At 37.9% G+C, this 10,828-nt stretch overlaps 1 protein-coding gene across 20 annotated transcripts in view; it reads right to left on the bottom strand.

Moving 5' to 3' along the window:
• The window catches only part of LOC126925727 (plasma membrane calcium-transporting ATPase 3), an 88,971-nt gene extending 78,351 nt beyond the window's left edge, over window positions 1-10,620 (bottom strand). For 10 of the 20 annotated variants that reach the window (XR_007714093.1, XR_007714090.1, XR_007714091.1 and 7 more), the window contains exon 1: window positions 1,715-2,864. The gene's annotated coding sequence lies outside the window, so the exon portion shown is untranslated. Of the gene's footprint in view, window positions 1-1,714; window positions 2,868-3,752; window positions 3,979-4,439; window positions 4,648-10,414 lie in introns of those variants that run through there. The other 10 variants (XM_050741591.1, XM_050741590.1, XM_050741583.1 and 7 more) reach the window with 9 other exon arrangements.
• Window positions 10,621-10,828: the final 208 nt, after the last annotated feature.

The following is a 10,828-nucleotide window of genomic DNA, read 5'->3' on the forward strand; positions in this document are numbered from 1 at the left end:
AGGAATTTTATGCACGATTATTTCAACGAGAATGGCTGAGTTAAAGGGACGGCGACTACTCGGGTCTGACTAATCGCGACCCTTTCTACTGTACACAAGATCAGACCGGCCCCGGACTCTGCTAAACTGTTATCAATCCTCTGATTCATCGGGTCTACTATTAAACCCGTGCATATTATATACAACGACTCATTCGAAAACGTACCAGGCGTACCATTAGTGTGTACCAGGGTCTCAATAATTCGTGCTTACATTCGAGCCGAGGTTTGTGTAACTCGAGATCGTGTTCTGAGAAAATAAATATTTCCAGCGTAGCACGGTGGAAACGTCGTAACAACGAAAAACGACAAACTACCGGATCGCGCGCGTACATACACGTACACCGTGTGCACATGGACAGGATTACCTCACCAGCTCTCCCAGTGTGTAATTCGAGCCTGCTTCGATTCCGTTTAGCTCGAATCAACGAGAACAGCGTGTAACAATGTTTCCTCTCCTTACGTAACCTAACAGAATTTGACTAAATATCGCTGTACATAATTTCAGAATCCAAATAACCCTCAAATCTAGGGATCCAAAATCTAAGTGTATCAACGTTCATTCCTTAATGGCATAATGCAATTAGTACGGTATGTCGATACATCGAAAGAATTTCAGGTGTCGTATATGCATAAAATAATCAAAGAAGCATCCGCAAGTTCATAATAGCGTACATTTAGACAGATAAACTTCAAGCCATCACGTTATTCCATAAGAGCATACGAGCCATTATCGCGTCATTCACGTATACCTTGCTCTATGAAAGGGTGAAAGCCGAAGAAGAATAAGAAGAGAAGCGGAGCCAACAATGCTGGAGAGGAATGCAGCGCGAGCAGAAGCTGCGCGTGATAATGCGCCTGCCCGATCCCGGGACAGACGAGGTGTAGAAAAGAGAGACCGTTTAGAAGGACGGCGAGTCTGGGCGTCTCTGTCGATCGCACGCGGGCTCTGGCAGGCTGGCTGACACTCCCGAAATAATGTTCAACCGCGACCGGTGCAAAAATGGGAGGGGCGAGAGGAGCGGCGTAGGGGCGGTCGCGCCGGAGTGGGAGAAGGTTGTAGCGTGAGAGAGCCGCGCACCGGGGGTAGGTAGGTCGAGGAAGAAGGAGAAGAGGAACCAAGAGGAAGGAACGAAGGACGGATCGAGCGAACGGACGGACGAACGGTTACATAATTTTCGTAATGTCACTATTGTGCGGCGACCCGTGCACATGCGATCCGGTCCAGACGACGGATGTCTTGCGGCACAGGGGAGGAAGTTCAGCTACAAATTTGAGGTTAGGAAAGAAGGTTAAGGGATATACTATATAAAACTGATGTATTAGAAACGGGTGTCTGAGAAAGAGCTAAAGTAAAAGAAAAATAAAGGTTAAGAAAATAGGCGTGTATATGAGAATCAGTGTATATGTAGAATATAAAGAGACACGAGGGAGAAATATTTTATACGATCGTGAGTAGAAATATACGATCCAATGGTTCGTACACGTGTGTCTATGTGCAGCAGAAGACACACGAGCACGAAGTACGGGTGGATTCGGAGGGGTGGTGAGATGGCACCAGCCTGCGGAGGAGATGGTATTGGGTGGGCACACATAGACGAAAGGGAGGCGGGGCAGGGGAGCGGCTGTTTGCGGAATGGCGAATCAATCGGTTGAGGGTTCGGGGCAATACTCACCGCGCGCTGATGGTCTGCAAGATGTCTCGGTGTCTCGTCGAGGTGGCAAGAGAGAGAAATTTGATGTCACATACGCCGCTTCATCAGGCCACTGCGCGCCGTTTATACCACTCTGCCTTTAGCGCTTGGCGCTTGCTACTAAAAATATACTCACTTGCCGTGTATTCCCCCGCTTCACGTCTTGTACCGTGACCGACACATTTATTCGCGCGTTTCGAAGCACTCGTATACTTGCAACCACGAACAAACGGATCGCTCGATTACCCTGGATCGTGTCACGGACGCCCGCTCGTTGCCGTGTGTTGCTGGCTGCCGCCGCTTGTCGCCGCTGCTGCACGCCGAGGACGACGAAAGACTGCCAAGAGGAACCAAGAAAAAAAAAAGAAAGACGGTCCTCGAGTCTCCCTCTCTCACATGTATTACACACGCAGCTCTTTCTTTCTTGATGGGCAGAAATTGGATCAAAGAAAAGTTCGAAAAAGAAAGAAAAGAAAAACGGAGAAAGGGAGAACAGAAAAATGTAAACGAAGAGATTTCGAGGGGGAGACAGACAGAGAAGCGAGAAGAAACAGCAGCCTCTCGTAGGTTTCGCGCGGCGCGACCCACCAGACACGAGACCCCGCGCGACGCACGAAAATACACGCGCAGCCCCCGGAGAGCTTTCCTCCTCTGATTCGAAGCACGAGAAAACGCGTACCGAGTAATCCAGCCGACACACCGGTGAAAATCTCTGACACACTCTAACACATAGAGAAGAACCAGGGAACGAGCGTAAAAGGGGGGGGGGATAGGTTTCAGGGGAGTATACAGTAATTGTAAGTGTATATATACGTGTACATGTATGTATGTATATGTATGTCGTAATGGGGAAGAAAAAGGGGGAATATTAAGGGGAATACGGAGAGTTTTGACGGACAGGAAAAGAGAGAACGAAAAGAAAGGACGGTTCCGAACGGTTTGAGAACGGGCAAGAACGAGGGAACGCGTAAGAATGTAGCACAGAGAGCCGACGTCTACGAGGAGAAACGCACGGGAAGAAACCGAGGAGAGGACGAAATCGCTACTTCTTACTCTTTCTCCGCGAGGCGCCGCGTCGCGACGCGCCGCGCATGCACTACTATGCCGACGACCGTTGGAAAATCACTTCTCCCTCCGCCACCCCCTTCCCTGGACACCCCTCCTCTTTTCTCCTCGTTGTGCGTCTCCGCTGTGACACGGAGAACACCTATAACCTTAGGCACACTCGGTTTATCGCGTCTCTACGGTACAGGTGATTTTTGTATCTTTATAAAAAGGGGTGCTTTCAGGTCTTTTTCTTCTCCCGCCCCCCTCCCCCCCTCAATATTATAATACTTCTGCACTCGTAATATAGTAAAGTCTGGATAAGTGCTCGAAATTCGAGATTCATGCTAACCACTTAGGATACGGTTATAATGGATGCGTATTTGGACGAATCAACATTCTGACGAACTCAATACGTCACAGTAATCAATAAATATATATATATATATATATATATATCGATTTTTATGAGCGTATGCATTGCAGCCTTCAGATGACTTCTCCTGTTCGTCAGAACCACCAGTTCATTCAAATAAGGATCCACTATAACTACCAGCTTTATCCAGCACAGCTATAGACATTGGTTGGGGCTGAACGTTGAAAGAGCTTCAAGAATGGTGGCGACATAAACTATAAGAAGTGTGGATCGCGGACACAATGTTTAAAAAATGAGCCCCACTAAAAGAGACTCCATATGTCTGTTTCTTTTAACAAGGACCACGCTCTTCATAGCACCCGCGTTCTATATTTCTTATGTCTATGACTGGGGATGACAACCGAGCACTTACGGCATAGATCGTGCCGAGCACTTATCCAGACTTTACCGTATACTATTATCGTCGATACGCGTGTCTTTCCATCCTGCTTCGTTGATCACGAGACAAGAAGAGGAGAGAGAGAAATTGAAAGTAAAAGAAAGAAAATGAAAATATATAAATGTCTCTTGTTCGAAGCTATCACTTGAAATATTCGATACCGGTACAAATTACAGATATCCACCGAAATACAGGTCGATGTCTTTCCCTTTGTGCCGTTTCTCATACAGGCTGGTCGGGTCAGACGTATCGCGTGTTATCAGCGGACAGCGAGCCACACAACGTCCGCGCATGGACGAGCCTCGTTTGCGTGCGCGCGCACGCGAGCGTGTCTTCCGTTTTGCGAGTATGTCGCTGGCCTCGTGTGTCCGTTCGTTCCCGCAAGGTCTGTATTATCGAGATACAATTCCTCTTTCTCTCTCGTCCTCTCCCTGTATGCTATATACAGTCGGAGACAAAAATAAGCGGATAGATAGTGGAAGTAGATAGACATCAATAAAGTTTAATCGAACTAATACCAGTGTTACGTTATATTCTTAAGTTTTACTCATTATATATCCTAAATTAATTAATCGAAATTATTGATTTACATTTTAGTAAAAATTTCATTGATACCTATTAACCTAAAAACTTCATTGATACCTATTTCCACTACCTAACCACTTATTTTTGTCACCAACTGTACATACGTATTACGTATTCAATTATTCTGTGCTAAATGTGTGTCAAAATTTCTCTCTACTTCTGTGTACGTATGTCTGGCTTGCTTTCGGTGTCCATAGGCGCGTGTAATGTTACTTTCTTTTACTTTTAATAATAGTATATTTATTTTACGGTTGTGTACGTACGTGTGTTCTAACTGGGTATTACACGTCGATGTGTTGTGAGAAAAAGAGCAAGAGAGAAAGAGAAAATAGAAAGAGAAGAGAAGAAAAGACACGGATAGAGTGCGCGCGAGAGGCAGGGAGAGGCTGAAGGTCCTTCGTGCGCACGAATTCGGTGCAAGCCACTGCGCCCGATCTGCACGGCACTGCGGTCTCCGTTCGACTGTCATACCTACGCTGTCCGAAATGTCCCGAGATTACGCGCATGCACACTCTGGCGCCCCGACCGCCCAACCCTCTAACATACTACCCCCATTTTCTATCTCCTTCTTTTTGCTTCTTTGTCTTTGTACTATTTCCATTTTTCTACCTCCCTTTCACCCCCTTCCTTTCATTGTTATCATTCTCATTAGAAAATTTTATTATCTAAATAAAATGTTTCTTTTTCCGTTAAAATTGTTTAATAAGATTTTAGGATAATGATTGCAGGTTCACATAAAAGTAGGATGTATTTGCCTGACTTTTGTGGTATGGTCGTACAGGCGCGGATTAAGGGCGACTATAGCCCTGCATCTTCCTACTCGAGGCAAATATTATACAAGTTATTTTACGGCTCATTTATGGTAAACAGATCTAAAAATGCAATTATTTCTTAACAACGCATACCAAAAATTGTTAAATATAACATATCACAAAATTATAGTGCATATACTATAATGAGTAATTCATTCGCTAATCTTAAAAAAAATTTGGAAATAAAGATAAGCCAACTATCTTTTAAAAATTCATAATAAAAATCTTTTAAACACAACTTATCACAAAATAAGTCCTGTTTCATATTTACGTAAATTTATTTCACTTTGATCGTGTCCCCTATTTTTCTACGAAGGAGACCTCCGCTGGGTCAATAGTCCCAGGCCTTAAAAACTTGAATCCGGCACTGCGTGTATGTATGTGTACTATGACCAGTCATACTTCGCTTCCACCCCTTCTTCCACCCTTTTGTTGGAACAGCCGAGCGCGCATACTCGAAGAAACATTAAAAAACTTAAAAATCTTCCGGTATAAGGAGGATCGTACGATTCACCTCCCAGATATTTCTTAATAACTCTTGATGCTTCTAGGGCGATCAGATTCGCGGAATTTTCACGCCAACCGAGAAAATACCGCGGAGATCGCACAATTAAGTTCTCCGAGTCCCTGACCCGTATATGTATGAACTCCTTATTCTACTTTTATCCAACCACTTTTCGAATATCTCTAACCTCATTCTTCTTTTTCTAACAATCGCTTTTATGATACAATCGTGAACCTTGAGAGGTTATCCCATCGATCCCATTTTCAGATGTAATGTGGAACGATCAAAAAACTTTTGCAGCTTTGGGAGAAATAGTTTTATGATACATTGAAAGGTTACATGATCGCATTTCTAAATATAACGTGGAATGATAAATTTGAGAGACGTTTTTTGGTTTTGGGGAAATAGATAGCTTTACGATATATTGAGAGGTTATTTGGTTCCATTTTCAGATATGAGTGGAACACAAATTCGAAAGACTCTTCTGGTGATGTGGTAGAGGGATAACAGTTGTTTTTGTAACGATGACCCATACGATAATTAGGAGCACCGATGCGTCATCCTAGATTCTTGAACTAGAGTTTCCTATTTCTCCAAAGGAATCAGCCGGTTCACCGCATTAAGAGCGGTGATCTTTGATTGCCTCTGCAGAACTCGTGCCGCGCATGTCCAACGAAGCTTCCAAAACCTCAAAATATTTTCTGCCAAGAAAAATTCATCAAACCCCCTTCCTCGACGATATTTTCCGTTGCTACGGCGAAACGCGACTAACCATTTGATTATGCACTCTAGCTTGATAAATTATGGACATCCGTATCGTGCATCAAATTGATTTCGTAATAATTGAGCATGTATTTGAAAATCCAATACTTTACCGATATACACGAAAAATAATCTAAACGGAAATTATAAATTAAAAGCAACGTTATGTTTCTCTTATTCGAATAATAAAATGAAATAGTAAAATATTTTTAAGATTGAATGTAAGAAACCAAGTTAAAAAGATGTTTACATGAAAAATGCTACGATTCCTGAATGTAAATGGAAAATAACAAAAATGATCAATATAATCCTTATTTATTAATATCTGTTATGTAAATTAAAAATGAAGTTATTATCTTCTGTTTGAATAATAATATAAAATAATTTTAAGATTAAATGTAAGAAACAGACCTTAACAGGATGTTCATATGAAAAATTCCATAATTTCTGAATACAGATGAGAAATAACCTAAATGAACAATGTGAGTTCCTTCTACTAATATCCGTTACGTAAATGGAAAACGATATTCCGCTTTTCTAGAATATTTCAGAACGTTAAACACGAAGAACGAGCCTAAAAAATGTTTATAACTAAGCATTCTATAAAAATGGTGATACGCTATCGCATAATTCCAGTTCAAACAGGTTTCTATCGAAATGATGTACTTTGACGTCACCCGTGTCGTTAAAACGTATACATCAAAATTGTGCTACCACTAATTTCGACGCGTGTACGCTTATGGTGGGATTAATTTTATTGCGGGGAATTAATACAATTAATTTTACTTTATCACCGACGATGAGTAACGAGACTGACGTCAAACGACTGAGACCCACAATTGGGGATACGTTCGTTTTCACTAAACAGGAAAAGCGTCAGCTTTTTTATACCAGACATAATCAAATAGTTTCTATATATTTTTCTCTCCCTCTTTGTCTATGTAATCAATGATAATCAAAAAGTCACGAGCTCTCCATCTGCCATGACATAACCTACTTAATACCAGGTCTCACCAAAGGTAAAAGTGCGCGGAGATTCTGTCACAACAATTTATATAAGTACGTACGTATTGCCACCTAGTGAAAGGAATCTGAACTGTGATGTACGTGCATCTATATCAGTTGATAATTAAACTGAAGGAGAGTAATCAAACAGTAATAAATTTGTATCCCTTCAGGCACTTAAAATTATAATACGGTATCACGTCCTAAAGTATCACAAACGTATTCTAATTTCAATAACTTCAACTAAATGCATGAAATGTAAAAATTCAAACGCTATTTTAATGTTTAAACACTTAAAGGAAAGTCGATATTTATATAGTATGTAAAAACACATATTTTGCTCAAGTTGTTAATTAATAACGACAAAACACAACAAATGAAGGTAAGATATTACAATGCAAATATTCCACGAAATGTGTTTCTAGTTGTACAATAACTTACTTCTAAAACGAGATGGAATGTATTGAATATATTGCGGGCTACGGTGAACTTGATCTACAATTTTCACAACTTTCTCATCGAATTTGCCATAAATGACGATTTTTATATCTTAGGACTTCTAGAATGACGTTTCATTAGAATTTCAAGTACCTGAAGGGGTACGTCACTTTTTGATCATTCTTCTTTGTTTCATTTACTAAATATTATAAAAACTATTCTGCCAGTCAGTTCACATTATCGATTATCAGCAGATCGTAAATTTTTATACAAATTCACATTTCTATGAATATAATTAAGGAACCAATTTATAATTATTTAATAGAAAAAACAATATTCTTTAATTGTTCTTTCTATTAAATATTGTAAAAAGTACCATAGTGTGGATAAAAATTAGCATTATGTATAATTATGCACTTTCAAATTTTCCATGAATGCATAAAAGTTCTATTTATCAGACGCCCTACATACGATAAGATTTTTGATCGGAAAAAGACATAGAGGGAAATCACTTTGCCGAAGCCGCATAACCCTCGGATCCAATACGACATGCGTGATGAACAGGTGCTTAAAAATAATTGAATACACAGAGAATAAAATGCAAAAAAACGAATACATAAATAGTCTGACCTGCTAAGGGAAAAGAAACCCTACAAATGATGTGGTTTCTCGATCATTAACAGTACGACGAACAACTATACGTATTAATGTAATTGCGTCAACTTTCCTCAGTTTGATAATTATAAAAATTTAAATTGAAATTTATTTTGGGACACACAGAAATTGTAACTTTCTTTACAACATATTATGATAGTTTTTAACTATTCAAAAATACTAGTTTTAAGGCACAGGGATTATTATTTGAAAATTTATGCGTATATAAAGTTTGTGTATATACATACATATATTGCACATAAACGTTGCTATATAAAATGAGGTGGATAAAGTCACTAGTCGCGATACCGACCATTTTTACGCATCCAGTATCTTTTTGTTGGCCAGTTTATATCATTAACGATATTAATTAAACCTAACCCATCGTGTGTTATTAAATATTGGGAATTCAATGTGCCTCAAAGTGAAATTCAGTCAAAATTTCAATGTCTTCTATTTGTTAAGAAAAAGATTATTAAGTAAATAACTAAAGTTAGTTACAGCAAAAGGAAAATAGTAAAGAAGAAAGTACAGAATTTAAGTAGAAGAAGTACAAATTAGAAGAAATATACCTATAGAGATCAAAGAAAAGTACTTCATACATATTTATAGACTAATTTGGAAAACAAAATTACATAATTCAAATTTTCCGACAGTTCAGTTCGCGATTCCTTCTTTACCATCAGACCGATTTTAAAATATTAACTTTCATGACCATGTGAGTTTATAAACATAGAGGAACTGGTTAATTTGTATAATTACATTCAGAATCTATACATGTATTCCTGAATGCAGGACTTAATTGTGCCTTCCGGTTATATTAACATATTATATAAGTAGTATTCATAATTACGCATTTATGACTTCACGAATCAGAACTACATTCGATTTTACAAGGATAATTGTAAAGAACATAAAATACGTTATTCTTGATAAAAAGAATTCAATACTGCCAGCAAACTAACCTTTCATAAATTTGTTTCAAAATAAAAAAAAAGCAAGGATATTTATATAAAAATTAATATTTGTAAAAATTTATATTAAAAAGATAATCTTGTAATAATATATGACTTTCATACGTATACATCGCGTAAAAACATTTCGGAAGAATTCAGTAACACTTTCAAATATCTAGTCTCTAGTTTATATATACACTACCGTATACAAGTATTTGAACACTTCCAAATTATTGCAAATATATTAAATGTACTTCAAATGAAGCTCTGTAATTAAAGTTTTATTTCCGATCTCATTTCAAGCAATCATATATATAGCCTGTATAAACTAGTTAGTAGATATTAATAAAAACAATAATTAATATTAATTAGTGTAAATAAAAGAGCAATAATTGAAAGTGAATGAAAATTGCTTCTATGAAAACATTCAAGTTAAATGATTTTAAGTGTATCAGTTCAAGTTGAGATCTTAGAATTGGAATATATTTTCCCAATCATATTCTAAAAGTTTCTATATATTTTATATAGTGTCAACTATTTATTAGGGATAAATAAAAAAGTTGATTGATGCAGATATATTCCTTGTCTTAGTTTCAATTTAGTAAAGCATTTAATCCTAACTATGGTTCTTTTGGCTATGGCAAGAAGAATTAACAATAGAGAAACATTTTTCTACTAATAAATGAAAATATAATAAAAATATCAATGTTTTGATTGGATTACATCAAGTGTATAAGTACCTATGCACGGTAGTATACATAAAAGATTTTGCTCAAGTCAAAAATTACTCTGATTAATTTGTTGAAGTTTGATTCTTAAGAAATTTAAGTTTGAAATTCGCGATACTCCTTTAACCGCCAAAAAAGCCGCGCGGGATAACATGTCAGAGCATGCACCATTTTGAACGAATACAAATAAGGTTAAGATTCAAGATGTCAGTAAAAACAATCACAACTTAGAATTAATCTAAAATCTATGCAAATAGTTTAGAAAAATTCAATATTACAAGAGGTCATGTCTATTAATGACAATTAAATTTATTATTTGTGAAAACGTGATTATTCAAATTATATGGAAACAACATAGTCAGTGATAGCGTCACTCACCGATGACGTTCCAGGGCTCTTTCCATGGCCACAACATGCACTCTGCCGATGTTTCCGTAACGTCTTCCAGTATTTCTACACGACAGGAACAAATGTCGTCACTTCACACCAGTTTATTTATCGAAAACTGCAGAAATTTTTCGACAAGAAAACGCAGAAGCAAATAACAACAATCACTTCTGGACTACCGCGCGTAAACTGAAGCTAAAGCCTACTAGGCTGCGCAGTGATTGAAAAGTCTGCTATTACGCAGTTAGTAACAGGGTCGTATGAACTATGGTACCAAATTTTTTTTTATTTTAATTGTTATGATAATGTTATATATGCTACATAATATTAATTTATTGATAAAATTGCTATATTTTTAGCTATATATAACGCTTGTTTATAACATTCTTTTTTAATAAACTACTT

Source organism: Bombus affinis, chromosome 16 (genome assembly GCF_024516045.1).
Source record: "Bombus affinis isolate iyBomAffi1 chromosome 16, iyBomAffi1.2, whole genome shotgun sequence".
Taxonomy (NCBI): domain Eukaryota; kingdom Metazoa; phylum Arthropoda; class Insecta; order Hymenoptera; family Apidae; genus Bombus; species Bombus affinis.